A 22,934-nucleotide genomic window follows, 5' to 3' on the forward strand; every position below is an offset into this window, starting at 1 on the left:
CGGAGCCTGGGTGCTCTAGTCCCAGCCTTGCTGCAGTCTGGCCTCCACCCATTACACACGGGCAAATATAGGGGGAGGATAATGGGGGGACACTCAATGAGATGACCCTCTATAGGCCCAGGAACACCCAGGGGTCCCACAGGGAGCACAGAGGCACCCACACTTCTCCCTGCAAGCCCTTAGAAAGCCCCATCCTGCCAATGCCTCCAGTTCACGCTTTAGTGAGGCACTGATTTCCTATGTTTGTGGTACTTTGTTACACCAACTCCTGGATGCTAATGCAAGCTATCTCTGTCACTCCTGTTGGGGAGGAATTTGGTTTGCAGATGCAGGGAAGTCAGAGTACGAGGTGAGGAAGGAATTCATTAAAACCTGAGTATCAGGGAATGACAGCTGCCTTGCAGGCAGCAGAGAGTAAGGAAGAACGGAGACATAAAGGGGAGCTCACTGAACTGCAGCTCAGCATATGGAACATCCCCTGCTAACTCCTGAAGCCTGTGCCACCTGGCATCCAGTGTCTGCTTGGATCTGCATGGACCCAAAAATTCATGACTCTTGTTTTGCCAGTGTCCTGGAAAACTGGATTTCCAGAGCAGTGAACATTGGAGTCCATAGTAGTGTGTAGCTCACAGGACCCAAGACTGCACGTGCATCCAGGTGATCCCATTGTGGGGGAGCCTTGCAGCTGCTGGCCAGAGCCTGTTTCCATTTTTCTGCTGGTGTCTACACTGCGGTTCCCAGCCCATCCCCACCAGCAGGGTGGGCACCATGTCTCTAGGTTTCCTATGAGGAAGTGGGTGGGCTTGATGAGGGCCTCTGCCAGCCCAGGTATTAGGATGAAGGATGCAGTTCCCACATGATCATGCTGGCAGCCCTATACCCCCTGCTGGCCAGAACGCCTGGAGGAAGAAGGAAAAACAAGATGGATGCAGCGGGACTCTGAGACCCACCTGCCCCAGGCGCTGGTGTGGAGGGAGTGGTCCTTGACCTCTCAGCCCTTCCTGTGCTGGCACGCTCTGTTGCAGTAGCAGCCTTTGGCCCTAAAAAGAAAGGTGCTTTGCAAGCCTGTCTCCAACTGTAACAGAAAAGAAGGCTTGATTTAACCTGCAGTTCTGAAACCAGAGCCCACACTGAAAAGATGACTCTCAGATCATCATTCAGATAATGTTGCTTAAAAGCACTGGCACCTTTAGGAGGACCACAGGGAGTCCAGCTCCCCAATTCCTGCCTTCTGCTCTGAGAAGTTTCCTTGACAACCTTAACAGGCCTGCTCCCTTTCCTTGACAACCATCTTCCTCAATTGTCCAAGCTTTCCGGCTTCAAACACTCCTGCTTCAGCCTTGCTGAGTCTAAAGTGACAGTGCTGTCATTTTGTCCAGCGACTGCTTCTTCTATACCTGTAATTATTGGTGCCATAATGCTATTAATGGCAAGACTCCATAAGATGCTTTCTGAGTTAACTACTCTAGACTCAGCGCTAGGTCCCTTTTGCTGAGAGAAAGGGTGGCCTAAGTGCTTTCATGAGCCTCAAGGTAGAAAGTCACTTTCTGACTGAGCCCAGCCTTGATCCCTCCCATCAAAGGTGGTGCCAGGGTCCTCATTCTGCCCCCACCCCCATCCCACATAGTTGCTGGCAGTGCCAGTCAATATAGGGGCCTGATCTCCTAAAATAAAGGGTGATTTTCTGGGCCCCAAAAAGATATTCCCCCAGAACATGTGAATGGGACCTTATTTGGGAAAAGGGTGTTTGCAGATTGGATTAACTGCAAAATCTGAGATGAGGTCATCCTGGATGAGGGTGGCCAGTAATTTGGTGACTGGTACCCTTATAGGAGTCAGAAGAGGAGAGACCCAGAGAGGAGAAGCCATGTGGACACAGAGGCAGAGATGAAAGGGATGTGGCCACACTCACAGGGCCACCTGGAGGCCCCCAGGAGCTAGAAGCCAGAAGGAGCCTCCTCTGGAGCCTGAGGAGGGAGCGTGGCCCTGCCCACACCTCGAGTTTGGACGTGTGGTCTCCAGAACCGAAAGAAGATAAATCCCTGCTGTTAGAAGCCATCTAGTTTATGTAATGTGTTATTGCAGACATGAAAACATAGCCAGGGAAACAGCATGCCCTCCTCTGTGCTCTGATACAGCAAAAAGATAACATAAAATGCTGAGATTTGGGGACTGTGAATGGATGATGCATAAGATCTGTTGGTAATCTATTGTTGCCCTTCTAAAAGGCTATCATTATGTCAAAATGAACATCAACAAAAATTCTCAGCAAACATTGTATGTTCATGCTTGATAAGGCATTCTTAGCTAACTAATGGTGTCGATTCCTTCGGGATGAATGTGATGAAATTGGTGCAGTCACACCTGCCTTTATCTCAGGTGATAAAAGGGACATTTAAGCACAAGTAACAACAGCAACACTAGACAAAGGAGGTCGCAGCGAACTGAGAAGCTCTGCGCAGTGGAAACAAGCCGCTCAGTAGGAAGGAGACCCGCAGGAGACACGGGGAGCCCAGGCAGCCTACCTATAATGTGGACAAAGGACCAGAGAGACATTTCTCCAATGAGAAGCACAGTTGGCCAACAGACATATGAAAAGGTGCTAACACCTGTCATCATGACAGTAAAGCAAACCAAAACCACAGTGAGATGCCGTCTTCCACCCAGTAGGATAACCACTATCAAAAGCCAAAAGACAAGTGTAGGTGGAGAAACTGGAGGCCGTGTGCACTGCTGGCAGGAATGTAAAATGGTGCAGCTGCTGTGGAAGACAGTACAGCGATTCCTCAAAACACTGAACATACAATTACCATCATCACCCAGCAATGAGACTTCTGAGTACATGTCCAAAAGAACTGGAAGCGGGATCTCAGAGACATCTGCACAGCCGTGTTCCCTGCAGCTTTATTCACAGTGGTGGCCAAGCGGTGGAAGCAACACAAGTGTCCACTGGCAAATGGGCAAAGGAAACACGGTCCAACCACACAGTGGAACACTGTTCAGCCTTAAAGAAAATCCCGTCACATGTCACAACATGAGGACATGATGCTGAGTGTAACAAGCCGGACACAGAGGGACAAGTCCTCTATAATTCCATTCATAGGGGATACCTGCCATCATCAAAATCATGGAAACAAAGCAGGGGCTGGTTGCCAGGGTCTGGGGAGGGGAGTGGGGAGCCGTTCCACAGGGACAGAGTTCAGCTCTACTAGATGACAATGTTCTGGAGATCTGTTCCCCAACAGTGGGATACAGTCAATGGTCCTAAAATGTGCTTAAATACTGCTGGGAGGATACATTTTGTGCTCTATGCTTTTTACTACAATTAAAAATACTCTTTCTTTATGGCCAACTTCACACTGTACTTTTTCTTCCTAGTAAATGTGGAAACAAACCTTACTGTAACGTGGCTTTACTGTCTGGGGCAGAAGCTCTAAGGCTTTCAGAGAAAAGGGCTGTGGATTTTGCTAAACGCCAGCACCTGGAGTGGGGAGAGCAGGACATGTGGAAGGTGTACCCGGAGAGAGTGTCTTTGCCAGGAGCCCACTGTCATGTGTGATCCAGCCACAAGTCAAGGCAAATGCAAGAGAGGGGCTTGGCTGAGTTGGAGGGGACCCAACCTGGAAGAGATCCTAAAAACCCTGAAATGAACCAGCTGCTTGACATGGGTGACCCCACGGCTCTGCACACCAGCGGGCCCCCACCAGGCTCTGATGAGCCTGCAATGGACCCAACTCGCACAGAGGTGTACCAAGGGCCCAGAGCTGCTCCCCAAATCAAGGCCTCAGACCTGGGACAGAGGGACAATGCAGGGATGTGGGGCTGCAGATGGGGACTGGAGTGAGACACATGCCTCCCCAACCCCAGGTCAGGCAACCAGGGGGATTAAAGCCTGACCAAAAGACAAAGTTGCACTCCCCAAACGAGCTGAGGCACATGAGCCCCCCATGAAAACACAGCCCGTGAGCACAGGGCCCCATGAGCAGAGGATCCCCCATGAGAACAGAGGCCCATGGGCAGGACTCCCCATGAGCACAGGACCCCCATGGGCACAGGGGGAACAGAGGGTGAAGGGAGGGAAGGGGGAGGGGAGGGCAGAGAGAGAGGAGGGAAAGGGGACTGGGTGGGGTGAAGGTGGGAGCTGATGGGCCTAAGTGGAGGGGGCAGAGAAGCAGGTGGCGGTTGGGCAGGAGTGGTTGACCTCAGCCGACCCCAGAACTCCTGCAGCCACAGTGAGACAAGGCCCCAGAGAGGTGTGGAGACCTCAACCCACTGGCAACCCCAAAGACCTGTCTGGTCTGGGGGGCTCAGCAGGCATGGGGGGTACAGTGACAGGGCTAGTTGCCCCATGGACATCCCAGGGAGCAGACTGGGAGGGGGGCGGGAAACAGCCAGACTGGCTTCTGGTGCCCTGGGTCGGTGCACTCCTGCCCCAAGAATCCACGCCCACCCACTGTGGGGCCACCACCAGGGCAGGTCCAGGGCCACTCAGCACTAGGAGGAAAGGCCTGGCCACAAGGGGTCCATCCTGCTCAGAGACATTCCTCCTAAAATATTCCTCGTATTTTCAAGATTTAAAGCAATCTTCTAGTTCCTCCTTTTCACAGGAAACAAAGATTCTGAATGTGGTTTAATCATGAATAATTCATAAAATTAAATACATTCACTAAAAAATAAACTACAAAATAAAAAAAGGAAAAGTAGACATTTATTGAGAGGGAAAGGAGAACCATCTCCCACATTAGAGCTCTGGTGTTGAATATTCAGTGCGATTTGATATATTTTAATTGCTGTTACTCTATAACACCCTTACCTTTGAAAATTCTTTGGGTGTGCTTCCCTGTTCTACCTAAATTAGCTGATAAATCACACAAACCAATAACCAAGGGCCTTGGTTGTTGCAGGAGTGAAGCCTTTAAAAATGGTTTCATTCTTCTGATATTGTTTTTGTGTGTGATACTTTTACTAAGAAAAAAAGTCATTATGCGTGTGCCTTGCACATTTATGTAAAATACAGTTGACATTGCTGGTCTTATTCCTCCTTATTGAAAAGGAGAAAAGAGAGTATTGTAGCTTCGGCTCACTTTGAGAGTATCTGTCCACTTTTTCTCAAAATACTTCCTCATACTGTGGCCAGCTCTGCCTGTATCAGAATCGTCTTGATTAAATGCTTCACAGTTGTCAAAAACAAGCCTGACATCAAAAGCAAAGGCTTCCAGGTTTGGATACCTGAAAGAAAACACATGATTTAGAGGTTCTTTTGTAGGGTGGCTTTGTTTTGTAAACAAATGAAATGATAATAAAAGGTAAAATAAAAAGTAAAACAGAAAAGGTAAGAGAAAAAAAGATAATTGCATTTAAGCAGAAATAAAACACCTTATATCCTCTTACAAATGGAACATTTTAAAACTTCCATGTGTTCTGGACTTTAAAGGATATAGACAGGTTAAATGGAAAAACAGATTTCTCAGAAGATCAAGATATATTTCAACTAACTAGCATTTCTCCCCCCATCCAATTTCCAGTTTGACTTGAATCACAATTCCATCCCAGGACTCATCCCACTTGACTAGTTTAACTTTTCTGACCAGTTGTAGCACTTGTAGTACCCTATGACCCACATTCAAAACAACTTAGTTTCATTAGAAATAATGTCAATGCCTCCTATGCACGATACACATTACAACTGCCCTGGAGCCTTCACCTACATTCCAGGACAGGCCACTCTGTGTTAAATCTTCCCCATATCCTCTTTCTCTTCTCTTTTCAACAGTGCTCTTTTCTCAAGCAATGGATTATGATGATCCCAACAACAAAAAAGCACGTTATCCCTTCACAGAGAAACACTACGAGGATCTGCCCTTCCATTGGAAGCACTGTGGCGTCTGTGTTTTGGTACGATAAACCTGATTCTCTTTCTCTGTAAGAGCACAGAGAAGACAGAATGCACCTGCCTAAGCTTTTTGGTAAAAAAGGACTTCCTTGTTTCAATCCAACTCAAGCATTTCAAGTCAATACATTTTGAAGGAGGGCTCTTGGATATCCAAATTTAAATTAATTCTAATATATGATGTATGATAAGCTGAACACTAATCTACCTTTTAGAAATACCTATGAGGTACACACTGGAGCTCTGAGACCTGGTAAAAGTGGAACTATTTCTTTCATCAAATACCTTGTATAGTCTTTTTCACTCTCTCATGATATATGCAATAATAAGAGAATTAAGTCAGTACTAATGTAACCTCACCCATTTTCCTATTCTTCAGGGTATTATTATTTTTATTCAGGTGACATTCACATAACATAAAATTGGCCATTTTAAGGTAGCTAATTCAGTGGCACTTAGTATATTCCACACATTCTACTACCACCACCTCTATTTAGTTTCAAAACATTGTCATTACCCTAAAGTGAAACCTCATACCCAACCCATTAAACAGTTACTCTCCATTCCTCCCTATCCCAGTCCCCGGAAACAACTAATCTGTTTTTCTGTCTCTATGGATTTACCTATTCTGGGGATTTCATAAAAATAGAATCATACAATGTATGAGAATAGCTTTTATAAAATATTTTAATGTTACTTTGAGAAATATTTCTCTCTTTATAGACTCTTCCTTACTACAAGAAAAGGTTAATGATTAATGTCAGGGAGACTGGAATCCAGGAAGGAATTCTCGGTGAGATTCTAGGTGCGGTGAGCGTGGTGCTCACATCTCTGCCGTCCCTTCACAGGACAGGGCAGCTGACGGAACCCAGACTCATTAAACTAGGCACCTCCTCCCCTCTGTTCTATAAATTTCTGATTTAAATATTTGAAATAGTGTTGTGAGTTTTGTTTCCAGCTCATTAGTTTGGGCTTAATCGAACAACTTGAAATTAGAGGAGCTTGAATCCACTGAATTTTGCCTCAGACACGGCTGGCATCATGAACGGGATCATACAGAACTGCTCCCCTCCGCCTGCCTCCCTCTGCTATGTTTCTCCTCCATTCACCATGACTCGTTCTCAAAAGGGAGCTCCAATTTTTGGTAATGTCTAAGCTCTCTTTTAATGTTTGAACCTGTGTGTTTTGGGGATTTTGAGGCTGAAGTTCATCCTCCACCCAGGAACTGGAGAATCGCAGAAGATAAAGTCAAGAGTTGATTTAAACACTGGTAAAGTCTTCCTGTGTAAGTCTGTCCTGGCCATGTGCTACCCACCTAAACATCTGAGTATTTTCATTAAAAAAGCAAAAGAACTAGTTCCTATCTAGACACCAGCCTCTGCTGTTTGGTTCACAATAGAACCAATATTTTAACAGTCTTAAATGTTTTCTGAATTTTAATTTTTTAAAAGGTAAATAGAATCTTTTGAAAGACTGGCATTTCAGCCTACAAACAAATTAATCAGTCATTTGGTCAATTTCTTAAATCCTTTGATAAATATGAGAAGAATGTTGGTCATCAATGAGTTAAGTTCTACTCAACACTTCTAAATTGAATATAAATTATAGAACACGGTCATTTTCTCTCAAGGAATATCCAGGAGGGATTAAATAATACACTGTTAAATAATGCTTTTAAAAAACACAGTAAGGATGTAATAAAAATATATTTTATGGTTATTTTTCATGTAAAGTTCCTTTTTTCTCCAGAATTACTGGTGAATTTGCCTGCAGTTATGGGCACAAGCTACATTAACCAAAAGCAGTATATAGGAATAAAGGGAGCGGGGAGAATGGAGTAGAGGGCCCATGCAGCTCCACGGCTCCTGGCCATTCTCACGTGAAATGCTTTATGTGGGTTTGTTCTGTAAACAAACAGCCTCATTCCTTCCTGTGGTACCACAAGAGTCCAGTATCCAGAACCAACTAAAGCCCACTGACAGTGGTCACTCCCTGGCAGGAGTCTGAAGTGGTTTTAACAAAAATCATTAACTGCAACCAGGAAGCCACTTTACCCTTCGGATAGGATCACAAAGACATAAGGGCAGAGACAGGGGCAAATAATAGTTTTCTTCTACTTTTAACAAATGCCTTTATTGTAATCTACAATTCATTGTAAAGCTTTCATTATTTAAGATTTCCAACGATCCATCTTATAATAATCTGAAAATATTATGAAATCAATTTTTGTGAAATGCACATGAAATGGTATTGATAGTCCAATGATGCACAATATAAGCTCCAGCTTACATGTCACTTAGTCACTTTGGGAGGCTTCCCTGATACTTTTCCTTAACTCCCAGGCTAGGTTTGGTGGCCTTCCAATGTCAAAACAGCTTTATTACATTATTTCTAATTACTGATATAATTTTAATTGACTTGTCTTCCGTATCATACTACCTTAACCACACACATATATATCCTGTCTCTAAAGGCAGGGCTTGTAATTGATGTATTCTTGGCTCACTATAAGAGTACTGAGCAGATAACAAACATTCAATAAACACTGAACAGAAATGATGTACTTACTGTCCACTAATTAATTTCTCTCTAACTGTGGAAAAATCCATACGCTTCTTAATAACTTTAGTATAACAAGGAACAGAGTTCAAATTTACAGAAGACGAAAAGGCCATGCATCCTCATGATTTTCTATTTCGGTAAGGATCATACTAGAGAAAATAATGTTTGAAATCAATATCGATGCTTTAGAGTTATCTATCTTTAGTAAAAGTTTAGCTTTTATTCTCTTTCAAGTAAACCCAATGCAAATTTAATTCATAAAAGACAAAAGAATACATTTACTTATAGTACAGAGTTTACATTACATAGGAAAATTCTTATTTACACAAACTGTCAAAAAGTCACCTGTAATATGGTGAAAAGTTTCTAAACAAATACAGTGGGATGTTATGAACATATAGGACAGGGGAACAGAAATAATACCTGCACAGGTCCTTAAAGTCATCTCATTTCGCTTTCTTAACACAAGTAAAACTTGGTTCTGATGAGTTTTCCTCTATTTTTCTTTTTCTCTGGTCTTTGCTTAGATGAGTTTCCATTTCATTAAGGTTGGTACTAGAGAAAATAATGTTTCAAATCAACATCCATGCTTCAGAGTTACCCATCTTTAGAAAAAGTTTAGCTTTCATTCTCTTTCAAGTAAAGACAATGCAAATTAATTCATGGAAAAGATGAAAGAATACATTTACTTATAGTACAGAGTTGACATTACATAAGAAAATTCCTATTTACACAAACGGTCAAAAAGTCACCTTTACTATGGTGGAAGGTTTCCAAACAAATACAATGGGATGTTATGAACATACAGGACAGGGGAACAGAAATACTACCGGCAATTAGTCAGGTACAGAGACTCCTCTTGTTTCGGTTTCTTAATAGAGGTACAACTGGGTTGTTTTGACAAGTGACCCGAATCGTTGTCCTCTGTTTTTCCTTTTCTCAATGCTTCGCTGAGGCGAGTATGCATATCAGTAAGGATCACCCTAGAGAAAAGAATGTTTCAAATCAATATCCATGCTTTAGAGTAATCTATCTTTAGTAAAAGTTTAGCTTTCAGTTTCTTTCAAGTAAAGATGATGCAAATCAATTCATAAAAATGATGAAAGAATACATTTACTTATAGTACAGAGTTGACATTACATAGGAAAATTTCTACTTACAAAAACTGTCAAAAAGTCACCTGTAATATGGTGGAAGTTTTCAAAACAAATACAGTGGGATGTTATGAACACATAGGACAGGGGAACAGAAATAATACCGGGAAAAAGTCATGTCCTGGTAGAGGTCCGGGTTCTCTATCGGTTCCTTAGAATAAGTAAAAGTGGTAGTTTTTTCAAGTCACAAGTGTTTTCCTCCATTTTTCCTTTTCTCAACTGTTCACAGAGGCGAGTTACCATTTCAGCAAAGACGAAACTAGAGAAAATGTTTCAGATCAACATCCATGCTTCAGAGTTATCTATCTTTAGAAAAAGTTTAGCTTTCATTCTCTTTCAAGTAAAGACAATGCAAAGTAATTCATGGAAAAGATGAAAGAATACATTTACTTATAGTACAGAGTTGACATTACATAAGAAAATTCCTATTTACACAAATGGTCAAAAAGTCACCTTCAGTATGGTGGAAGGTTTCTAAACAAATACAGTGGGATGTTATGAACATACAGGAAAGGGGAACAGAAATAATACCGGCAATTAGTCACGTACTCAGCCTCCTCTCGTTTTGGTTCCTTAACAGAGGTACAACTGGGTTGTTTTGACAAGTGACCCGAATCGTTTTCCTCCGTTGTTCCTTTTCTCTGCTCTTTGCTTAGATGTGGTTCATATACCAATACCAATGAAACGGGATACTCCTATTTACTGATGTCTGCCACTTGATGCACTACTTAAAGCCATAAAAGCTGCACCATTGGCCATAAGGGCATCTAAAAGGCACAGTATGAAAATAAGATAAGCACTACCAGCAGCTTAGTTTGATCATCTCATTTCATTTCAAAATTCAAAAATCAAAGTCGTAACATCTAATCAATTCTTTTTAGTACCCCCAAAGGGATATTTCTAATATCAGTTCTAAAATTAAGCTATAAAACATGAATCATTTAATATTCTCTCATCAACCTAACTGAAAATTCCCATTGTATTCAATGGCAATTTTGCATCAGGAAAGATGGGGGAATATGGGTCATAATTGTACCTGATTGTACAGTTATCCAACTTTCATTTTGACATCAGTAACACAAATTTTTGGAGAGCAGCCTTCAATAAGGCTTACAAATCTTGGGGACAGATCATACTTATAGACAGACAAGCAGATGTATGCAATGCACTGTGCTGTAAGGCCATGCAGCAGTATGTAATATGACGGCAGCCAGTGCTACACTTTATGCACTGCTATGACAACCGTATCACAACCAAATCACAATGAGGTGTTAGATGTACAAAAATAAACATACCCATACCATATCTAGTCTATGCCTCTCCACTTCCTGGTAGAAATAGTTGGCACAACATTATGAAACAGAAATCACATACTCATCCCATGAAACCAATTTTTAATCCCCCAAAAGACACCATTACCAAAGCAAGGCAATAACTGTAAGATGAAGGGAAAACTTAAGGGGGAATCATAATGGAAATTTTTAAGAAAATATTTTCAAGATTCTCCCCAAATTAATATTTAAGAAAAATCATAAAATGTACATTTCAACAATTGTTTAACTTTATGTCTACAGACCTGATGTCTAAGATTTGCTTCAACAAATTATGGAATAGGAGTAGTAGATGGGAATATAAGTAAAACAATATTGTTCATATGATAATTTCTAAACCTGATAGGTACATGATGTACATTATTTAGCCTACTTTTGTGATATTTCAGATTTCCCACTATGAGTTCCTCATGGAAACACATATGCTAGTGTACTACAGGAATAAGCCTGCTTAGTGCATAGGTAATAATCAAGAGTTGGTTGTCCTCCATAAGGAAATCAAAACAAATACACTATTATGTGACCTTATTTAGAGTCCCAAGTAGTATGTCCAGACATAGGAAAAGCATCCTTTCAAAATAACATTTCTAAAACAATTTTTAAATTACCTTATACTTCTGTTTTGAGAGAGAATTCCTTTGCTGTGAAGGTTAAGAAAAATTTTTTGATGTCTTTTTCCTTAAAAGAACCTTAAAGCAGGAATCAGCCTTAACCACTCTGGGCACTTCTGCAGCCAGAGCCAGCAGTACTGACCACCCTTTATGCTGTGGAGCCAGGCTCAGAATCATGACACATGATGACCAAACACAATGGGTGCCATGGATACAGGCACTGCTCCTGCTCCCAGTACGGATGACAGTTACACCCCACAATCCAAGCACCATGCTCTGTCCGAGGCATTTTTAATGTATTGTTCACTTTAATCTTCATAATCACTTAACCTAGTAAGGCGGGTTTCACTGTCCCTATATTACCATTGAGGGAACCACAGGCCCACTGAGGTTAAGTCATTTCCTGAGGTGCACTGGCAATAAGGAGCAGCAATGTGTGATTTGAACCCAGGACTGTTTCTAAAACCTGGGGTCTTAGCCACTACATGTACTTCCACTGCTATTTCGAAGACATTTTTATACTTGATACTGATCACAATATTCAGGATGAAAGCATAGTCAAGATGATGTTATGGCAGGGTTATGGAAAAAACCAATGCACATATTCACTGTCTATATGTCAAAAAAATATCTATACTAAATCTTCTCAGTAATTCCCATTTTAAATATTAATTCTGAGGAGAGAATTTTGGCTGAGATTTCAAATGAAGTCAGTAGGAACAGCAGTTGTACTAACTGCATTTTTACACCCTAAAACACTAAGAAGGAAGCCGGCAAAACAGTTTTATGTTCACCAGCATGGGGAGCTTTTCATTGAATTTCAAGGGTTCAATCAATTAAGCTTTTTTTAATCCAGTTATAATTTTTATATAGTTATATTTTATTCAGATAGGAAAATATACCTGTGTCAAAAAAGGAACAGATTATGTTGGTGTCCAAAATTCACATGACAAATGACATCATTTACATTTTTGCTTCAGGCATTTATAAATAAATACCTTCTAAGGGCAATTCATGTATCAGGCTATCTTCTGACTCCAGGATTTTATAAAATGAGAAATGGATTCTTAGGAAAAGCTGAAGCTTGTATTAAAAGTTTAATTCACTGAACAGTCAAAACAATTGTGGGTGAGGAAAAAAAGTGTATTTCTCAATAAACTTTTCCATAGAAAAAGCAAATATAATTTATATCATTTGATTCCTATGCTTTTATGTCATTCAGAAATTATGCATAAAAAGGAGTTTTTTCTTTTTTCTTAATTTCCAAGACTAAGATAGTAAATGGTTCCTGAAAATAATCTTTCTTAAGATTTAAAAGAAACAGAGAAAAAAGATGACTAAGAAGATAGAGATGGTGACAGATCAAGCCTTTTATACCATTATAATTTTCCTTTCTACAGCTATAAATTTAAATCTTTAGCAGTAACACATTCATTTCTATAAATATTATGGTGAGAGAGAAGAAATAAAAGGTTTATGGGAACACATACACCAGCATAAAGCTACTGTATTACAGGCATAAGCCTGCTTAGTGAATAGGTAATAATCAAGAGTTGGTTATCCTCCGTAAGGAAATCAAAACAAATACACTGTTACGTGTCCTTATTTAGAGTCCCAAGTAGTATGTCCAGACATAGGAAAAGCATCCTTTCAAAATAACCTTTCTAAAACAATTTTTAAATTACCTTATACTTCTTTTTTGAGAGAGAATTCCTTTGGTGAGTTTGGTGTGAAGGTTAAGAAAAAAATTTTAATGTCTTTTTCCTTAAAAGAACCTTAAAGCAGGATTCAGCATTAACCACTCTGGGCACTTCTGCAGCCAGAGCCAGCAGTCTTGACCGCCCTTTATGCTGTGGAGCCAGGCCCAGAATCATGGCATATAATGACCTCACACAACGGGTGCCATGGACACAAGCACTGCTCTTGCCCCCATCATGGATGACAGTTACTCCCCACAGTCTAAGTACCGTGCTCTGTCTGAGGCATTTTCAATGTGTTGTTTACTTTAATCTTCATAATCATTTTACCTAGTAAGGTGGGTTTCACTGTCCCTATATAACCATTGAGGGAACCACAGGCCCACTGAGATTAAGTCATGTCCTGAGGTGCACTGGCAATAAGGAGCAGCAATGTGTGATTTGAACCCAGGACTGTCTCTCTCTAAAACCTGGGGTCTTAGCCACTACATGTACTTCACTGCTATTGCAAAGACATTTTTATACTTGATACTGATCACAATATTCAGGATGAAAGCATAGTCAAGATGATGTTATGGCAGGGTTATGGAAAAAACCAATGCATATACTCAGTGTCTACATGTCAAAAAAATATCTATACTAAATCTTTTCAGTAATTCCCATTTTAAATATTAATCCTGAGGAGAGAATTTTGGCTGAGATTTCAAATGAAGTCAGTAGGAACAGCAGTTGTACTAACTGCATTTTTTACACTATAAAACACTAAGAAGGAAGCCGGCAAAACAAGTTTTATGTTCACCAGCATGGGGAGCTTTTCATTGAATTTCAAGGGTTCAATCAATTAAGCTTTTTTCAATCCAGTTACACTTTTTATATAGTTTCATTTTATTCAGCTAGGAAAATATACCTATGTCAAAAGAGGAACAGATTATGTTGGTGTCCAAAATTCACATGACAAATGACATCATTTACATTTTTGCTTCAGGCATTTATAAATAAATACTTTCTAAGGGCAATTCATGTATCAGGCTATCTTCTGACTTCAGGATTTCATAAAATGAGAAATGGATTGTTAGGAAAAGCTGAAGCTTGTATTAAAAGTTTAATTCACTGAACAGTCAAAACAATTGTGGGTGAGGAAAAAAAGAAGTATTTTTCTCAATAAACTTTTCCTTAGAAAAAGCAAATACAATTTATATCATTTGATTCCTATGCTTTTTTGTCATTCAGAAATTATGCATAAAGTTTCTTTTTTAATTGCCAAGACTAAGATAGTAAATGGTTCCTGAAAGTAATCTTTCTTAAGATTTAAAAGAAACAGAGAAAAAGGATGACTAAGATAGAGATGGTGACAGATCAAGCCTTTTATACCATTATAATTCTCCTTTGTACAGCTACTAATTTAAATCTTTAGCAGTAACACATTCATTTCTATAAATACTATGGTGAGAGAGAAGAAAAAAAGATTTATGGAAACACATACACCAGCATAAAGCTAGTGTATTACAGGAATAAGCCTGCTTAGTGCATAGGTAATAATCAAGAGCTGGTTGCCCTCCGTAAGGAAATCAAAACAAATACACTGTTACGTGTCCTTATTTAGAGTCCCAAGTAGTATGTCCAGACATAGGAAAAGCATCCTTTCAAAATAACCTTTCTAAAACAATTTTTAAATTACCTTTTACTTCTGTTTTGAGAGAGAATTCCTTTGCTGTGAAGGTTAAGAAAATTTTTTTGATGTCTTTTTCCTTAAAAGAACCTTAAAGCAGGAATCAGCCTTAACCACTCTGGGCACTTCTGCAGCCAGAGCCAGCAGTCCTGACTGCCCTTTATGCTGTGGCACCAGGCTCAGAATCATGGCATATGATGACCTCACACAATGGGTGCCATGGACACAAGCACTGCTCTTGCCCCCATCACGGATGACAGTTACACCCCACAGTCCAAGCACTGTGCTCTGTCCAAGGCATTTTGAATGTGTTGTTTACTTTAATCTTCATAATCATTTTACCTAGTAAGGTGGGTTTCACTGTCCCTATATAACCATTGAGGGAACCACAGGCCCACTGAGGTTAAATCATTTCCTGAGGTGCACTGGCAATAAGGAGCAGAAATGAGTGATTTGAACCCAGGACTGTCTCTCTCTAAAACCTGGGGTCTTAGCCACTGCATGTACTTCACTGCTATTGCAAAGACATTTTTATACTTGATACTGATCACAACATTCAGGATGAAAGCAGTCAAGATAATGTTATGCAGGGTTATGGAAAAAATCAATGCATATACTCAGTGTCTACATGTCAAAAAAATATCTATACTAAATCATTTCAGTAATTCCCATTTTAAATATTAATTCTGAGAAAATTTTATCTGAGATTTCAAATGAAGTCAGTAGGATCAGCAGTTGTACTAACTGCATTTTACACCATAAAACAATAAGAAGAGGAGGGTGGATGGGAAGGGAGGGATAAGGGTGGGGAAAAAGAAAGGGGGCCTTACGATTAGCATGTATAATGTGGGGGGGGGAGTGCACAGGGAGGGCTATGCAAAACAGAGAAGACAAGTAGTGATTCTATAGCTTCTTATGCTGATGGACAGTGACTGTAATGGGGTTTGTGGGGCGGACTTGGTGAAGGGGGAAGTCTAGTAAACAATTTTCTTCATGTAATTGTAGATTAATGATAAAATGATTTTTTTAAATTACGAATAAAAAAACATATCATCAGTTTATAAAGATAACACAGCAAGAACCTCACTGGTCACCTTTGGAGTGAGCGATGGCTTCAGTGCCTGCTTATTATCCTACCATTCCTATAGGTAGGGCATGTTCTTCTCTCTAGAATTACGCAGACCTTCAACTAACAAATGCAGATGGAAGGACAGAATTAGAACATCACCACTTTGCCACAATGGACACAGACAAAAATCAGCAGCTGAAAAGCTCATAGAACAATAAATGGAAGGATTAGACTGACAGCTGAGCCCAGGGATCAACATTAACATCGCAAAAGCACACAGCACGTGCTCCCGATGTGATGCCAGCAGAAGTGAACAGCACCACCTACGCAATACTCTGCCCAAATCACGGAACTTGAAACTAATCAAGCCTCAGGAGCCAACTGCCCATTTATGGGGGAAATAGGGATAAAGTGCATGTTACAATGACACCATGATGATGAAAACAAAATCCAGAACGTAGTAAATTCTACAGAACAAAATGACTCAGTTTTTTCAAAAGTTTAAAAAAAAGCTTAGTAGTATATCGTAGATTAAGAGCCTAAGAAAGGCCCGACATCCCTGCCAGTAGGACAGCGTGCCCTCGGCTCCCGCGGGGGTTGGGGGTGGGAGCTGACACCTAGGGGCCACCAGGGGGCACTGGCCGGACGACCGTGCGGGGCCTGGAGAGCCCGGGGAAGGGGCGCTGTCAGGCCGGAGACCTTCCGCCTGGGGGTCCGGCTCCTGGGGCGGGCCGAGGCGCTGGCAGCCGGGTCCTGGCACCAGGGGAGGCCGGCATCCTGGTGGGGCCGGCGCGCCCCGGGGGTGTGTCTGGCACACCCCCAGGACCACGGAGGGGTTCTGCTACCGACTTGGCCAGAGGGTGGCTGGCTCGTGATGAGCCAGCCGGGCCTGTGGGCTGGCCTGAGCAGCGGGCCCAGGGAGGCGGAGGCGCGCGCCTCCCGCGGCCGTCCCCGCAGTTGCCAGCGACGTGGCGGCGCCTCCCTGCGCGGCTGCGCAGCCGGCTGTGGGAACGCGGACTCCGCTCCCGGGGATTGGCGGGCCTCGCCGGGCGTGAGGTTCGCCCCGCCCCAGGCGCCGGCGCGGCGCTCAGAGCATCCTCACTCCGCCCAGGACAGCTGGCGGCGTGAACTCTGGCGTCCTGCGTTTTCAATGGATGCTTCAAACTCGGCGGTGACGCGGACACCGGGCTGGGCTTGCGGGGAGGGCTCGCACCCCGGCCGCTCCCGCGCCGCCCGTCCCCGGGTTGTGGCTCCCCAGCCAGAAGACTGCAACTTTGCAGAAAGAATCATCAGAAGCATCTTCCATATACAAAACGCAGTTGGAGAACCCACTGACCCCGAACGAATGACAAGCCTGTGCTGAGAGGCAGCAGTGAAAGGCTATGATCTTCTCTGGAGACGGAGAAGACAATATAGCACAGAGAAGAGAAGTAGTGATTCTATAACATCTTACTACACTGATGGACAGTGACTGTAATGGGGTATGTGGTGGGGACGTGATAATGGGGGGAATCTAGTAAGCACAGTGTTGCTCATGTGATTGTATATTAATGATACCAAAGTAAAAAAAAAAGTATCTGATGAAAGAATAAATGAATGAAATAAAAGAGAACACTTGCTGTACAAGAGATTCCGGTAATTGGAGAGCTTCACTGGAGAATTCTACCAAACTCTTAAAGAATTAATGTCCATCTTTCTCAAAATCTTCCAAAAAATTGAAGAGTTCAGAACACTTCCAAGCTCACTCTATGAGGCCACCATTACCCTGACATCAATCCAGATTAGGATGCCATGAAAAAACACAACTGCAGACAAATATTCTTATTGAAAATAGATGCAAGATTCTTACTATGCTGATGCACAGTACCTGTAATTGGGTATGTGTTGTGGACTTGACAATAAGGGGGAATGTAGAAACCACACTGCTGCTCATGTGAAACATTCATAAGATTATAAATCAATGATACCTTAATAAAAAAATAAAAAATAAAATAGATGAGCATTTTCTAAAAGTATTAGTAAATCAAATTCAAGGTCACATTAAAGGGATTTTCCACATGACCAGCTGACACTTATCCCAAGGAGGCAAGGATGGTTCAATATGCAAATCATGAGATTAGAAGTAAATGAAAAAATCATATCATCTCAGTGAGTCAGAATAAGCATGCTACAAAATACAATATACTTTTACCATAAAAACCCACAAGAAACAGAGCAGAGAAGGAACAACCTCAGCATGATAATGTCCATATACAACAAACCTATAGTTAACACTATACTCAGCAGGGAAACATTGAAAACTTCCCCACTAAGGCAAAGAAGACAAGGACTCTTGAGCCTGCACATAATAATGTTGGAGAACTTTGGACTCTAACCTGAGGTCATGAAAATGACAGAAAGTCTATGGACCAGAATGCAGACATATTTTTCTCATAGTTGATGCACTTGCTGATATTTAAAGCTGATCTGCAGGTAAGAATTATCAACAATTTTGATTTCCTAATGTGGGTCATGTAGTATTTCTGTGGTAAATTGTGCCTCTAATTGGAAAAATACAGTGGACAATTTTCTATGATGGAGCAAATGTAGTGGTGCACTGACCACTGGAAAATCTGAATGAAGGAATATCAGGGATATTGCAAGTTTTCTGTAAGTCTAAAATTATCTAAAAACACTCTTCTAAATGACTGGGTTCATACTATGCCATTAAGCCAATCTAACTGCAAAATATGTTACAGATGAAGAGCTTGATTTACCCCAGATGAACCAAGTTGTAAAGCTAAAGCTAGTCAACCTTGTAAGAAACTGAACATTTAGAAGGCAGTACATGGGTACTATATCAATGTTACTGTACCTCCAGTGTGATGGATAATTTGTGGAGCCTGGGGAAACACTGAGAACTTTAAACCCCTTTTTCTATCATGATGCCTTTCCTCACCTGGCTACTATGAAAACTCTCTAACCCTTGCCACAGGGCACAGGACAGGAACAAGGGCATTCCCTATTACTGCCTCTCCTCCCGTTAAGGCCTATGGCACCCCCAAACCACTGCACCCTGTCCTCTCCACGAGGCCGATGGAGGACAGAAGCTGGGGTCTCAGCTGTCATTTTGCTTCTTGCAGGGTGCTGCTATGAGTCTGTCCCTGCAGGTATGACCCAGCAACATGAAGAGAGGGAACTGGAGAGAATCACCACTCTGGCTCTGTTGGGGTGTGATTCTCTTATGACAAATTACCAGGAAAGTGGCAGGAAGGAGCAACGTGACCTTGCGGGGAATTTATGATGCAGAGGTATGTGGGCTATGTGATGAAGAGACTATCCCCTTTGTGCTGCCGTAGGAGACTACATATAATCAGTGCACTTTGACACAGGTTAACATGACTCAAAAGTTAATTTATGGAATATCAAATGAGAATATACACTATGCTGAATCCAAATCTTGATAAAAAATCATTATAAAATTGTATGCAAATGTGGAATGATATTTTGAGTGACTGGAAATAAATTTTAGGTGTCTCCTGACAATTTTAAGACTCTCCTGAAAACTGACAATTTAATCAAGCATCATGATTATTAGTTTACTCGTTTTTAAATAAACAATGAGAGGATATAAATTTGGAAGTATGTTGTATGAACGTAAAACTTTACTAAGGCACATGGATATACTTTATGAATTTGAAAATTAAAAACAGTAAATTGAAAATATTTCTGGCTTTAGTACAAATATGTAAACTTGAAATATTACATTGTGAGATACAACACACACACTCTTTAAATATTTAAGAGAATTTCAATTATTCCAATGTCATAGGAAATTAACCATATGAGAATTAACAGAAGCATTGGTAAAAAGCATCTGATTTCCACATTCAGATACTGTCCACAATTCAAGCAGACAATCCCCTAAATGTACACCTACTTCCCCTGTGTGTGAATCTGTGTAGGGCTTCCCTCCATGAAAACAATTCAGAAGAAGTAAAATTTACAGCATGCTATAGGTTTTATAGACATAGACACCCTTATAAAATAAAGATTCTATACAGTAGTTATGAGAGACTAAAACAAAACCCATGTTAATAGTCCAGAAAATTTTAGATTCCTTAAGTAATCAAGAAAACTTCTGTAGGAGTTGTAACACATAAAATACACAGTGCTAAACTCAGAAGCACGCTGGCACAGACAGACTCTCAAATTTAATGCAACTGATCATGATAAGATAATCATATGAATCATAAGCAAATGTTTAAAAAACAGCTCTAGTGAAAAACCAGGACAATATGTAATTTCTCATGCTTATTAGAATGCCAGTCGTCTAGCTTACCAATAAAGAATATTATGTGAAAGTATACTAGAGGAATGTAAAGCTAAAGCAAGGTTTATGTACATTTTTTTCTGAAGCTCAGAAGAGACCAAAAAAGTACAGGAATGAGCATGCTAAAGAGAAACTTGAATTTTCCATTATTACAAGAAGGAAGCACATAAAAAAGGAAGATTAGAAACATCTCACTGTCATCTCAGAAACCAAGATACACAAAAGTAAAGTACCTTCAGATTTTCTACTTGGAACCTGAGAAAATTTGTTTTCCATAAACGCATCTCATTTAGAAAAAGCAGCCAATGTTTTGGCTCTTAAGTGTTATGGTGATTTCAGTCCTAAAGATGTTTTGTAACTGTGCAGGAATTCCCTCCCTGTCTGATAAAGGCCCTCAGACATCTCACTGATACAGAAGACTGGGTCCATCAACTATGAACCACAGTATGGGAATCAGAATGTGTAAATTAAGATTTTAAAAAATGGGAGTTTGCAAACCAAGGTAAAGCAAACTAAAATGGCCCAGGACTCTGATTTCCCCCTCAAGGCCACAGACAGACTCTTGACTCATGTATCCTTGACTTGTTTTGCAGGAATTTAGGCCCCACCAGACATGCCACCTCCTGACAATGAGCATATGGACTCCAGCCTCAGTGGAGTCAGAACGCTGACAGCTAACACTCCTGAAACAGTCCCCTGTCACCTCACCATGGACCCATCAGAACAATGCCACAAGCTCATCACACATCCTGCAACCCTTTCCCATAACCTTTAAAAGCCCTTGCTTATAAGGTGTGAGTGCAGGGCTTTAAGCCTTAGCTATCCATTCTCCTTGCTTGGGGAACACCCACCTTCTTTCACCACATCTCAATGTCAGGGTTTGGTTTCACTGCTCATGTCAGTGTTTGGCTTTGCTGTATGTTGGCTGAGTGGAAACAGGTTTGTTTCATTTGGTAACAACTTCACCTTAAATGGTTTTAAGCAGCATGCAGTAGGTGGCATGAAGAGAAAAGGCATCATCATACTTTGATCTTCTAAACCTGATCCATGAAAATTGCTCACTCTAATCGTTTATCAAAACAGTTAGATGTTCCCTTGGTTCATTTATGTATTTTTTAACAAATGCATTCACACAGAGGTCTGGCAAAGAACATATTAGTGGATGAAGATAATTTTTTAAAATTATGTTCAACACTAACTCAGGAGAAATCATCAAGCACAATGATAATCCCATTTGAAAATGACAAGCTACAGGGGATATTAACATATTGATAAGTTAGCTTTTCGAAAGCTAGGAATATTGAAGCGTACTAAGTTCTGGTTTGGCATCAATAAAATAGAACTCAAAATAATATTCTGAATTTTAATGTACTTAAACTTCCACTTTTCAGTGGATCTCAATTACTTTAATGTTGGAGAAGTAACAATACAGGTGAGTGAAGGGACTTATTAGGGTGTGACTTTTTTTCTCTTTGCCTCAGGTTGCAGGGAAGACTGGCTGGTCCCATTTCTTGATATGAATTTTATGACTGTGAATATGATGCTGAATTGGGATTGCTCTAAAGAAACAATCCTGAATCAAAATGATACAGAATAATATAAAGTTAATGTTTAGAAACCCTCAGTGAATGAGGAACACTGCACATTAATTATTACAGGGAAAGATCTTTAAAGATGATTCACAGAAGGGCACAAAACTCTAAGAGCTGGCTCATTCCTCACTTGATCTGCTTCCATAAAGCATTTTAAATTCACAAAATATTATTCTTTCTGGGCACACACTATGCCCCAGACCCTGGAGCTATTATATAATCTAATTCTGGTCTTTCATAATACTTTTATTGTATAGATAACACCAGCCCTATTTACCTTTCTGAGAAATTTTATACAACACACATTTAAAAAAATGTTACAATACTATATGAGAATTTAGTAAAGAAAGCATTTAGGAATATGATAGAAAATGGGAGGTTCTGTACTCACTCCTTATAGAAACATCCAGAAGAAATCATGGCAAAGCCCCCTCTGCAGGTGTCAGGACCCCGCACGGGTAGCATTTTCCTCCTGGTGGACTGGGCTCCAAGTCATCCCAAAGTTGCAGCCCAGACTCCTGGGTCCTGCAGATACAAAAGCTCAAGTCTTCACTCTAGCAAAGGTACCAGAGTGCATAGAGGGAGCACACGTGCTCAATGCATGCCACAAAAGGCAGGTTCAGGCATCCCATAGCTCAAACATAGTCACTGCTGATGGTTGGGCCCCTTCTTAGAAATCCTGGTAAAGGGCTCAAATTCAATATATGGATTATTCAGTGAAAATATATGGTTAAGTTCAAACAGAAATGGAGCCCATCGTTCTGTGCCCAGATGGGATATTACACATATACCATAAACTTAAGTTCAAAGTGAACATAAAAATTTCTGATTTTCAGTCAACCATTAACATATGATTGGAATAGGTAAGAAACAATATCACTTATATCCACCAAAAAATTAAAAATGCAAAAATACAAATGCTCAAATATAAATGCAACAAAATACTTGTAGATCTCTGGGGAATAACGTGAAATATTTCTGACAGCAATGAAAGAAAAAACAAAACAACTGAGATATATTGTCCATGATCAAAATTCCATTACTAAC

General features: G+C 40.8%; 1 long non-coding RNA gene across 3 annotated transcripts in view; it reads right to left on the reverse strand.

Moving 5' to 3' along the window:
• Positions 1 to 4,690: 4,690 nt before the first annotated feature.
• Positions 4,691 to 22,934, reverse strand: part of LOC130682247 (uncharacterized) — a 29,530-nt gene continuing 11,286 nt past the window's right edge. For all 3 annotated transcript variants that reach the window (XR_008995457.1, XR_008995456.1, XR_008995458.1), the window contains exons 2-5: positions 22,279 to 22,412; positions 9,283 to 9,435; positions 8,876 to 9,007; positions 4,691 to 5,229 (exon numbers count right to left, since the gene is read on the reverse strand). This is a non-coding gene — a long non-coding RNA (uncharacterized LOC130682247). The remainder of the gene's footprint in view (positions 5,230 to 8,875; positions 9,008 to 9,282; positions 9,436 to 22,278; positions 22,413 to 22,934) is intronic.

This window comes from Manis pentadactyla (genome assembly GCF_030020395.1).
Source record: "Manis pentadactyla isolate mManPen7 chromosome 15 unlocalized genomic scaffold, mManPen7.hap1 SUPER_15_unloc_1, whole genome shotgun sequence".
Taxonomy (NCBI): Eukaryota; Metazoa; Chordata; class Mammalia; order Pholidota; family Manidae; genus Manis; species Manis pentadactyla.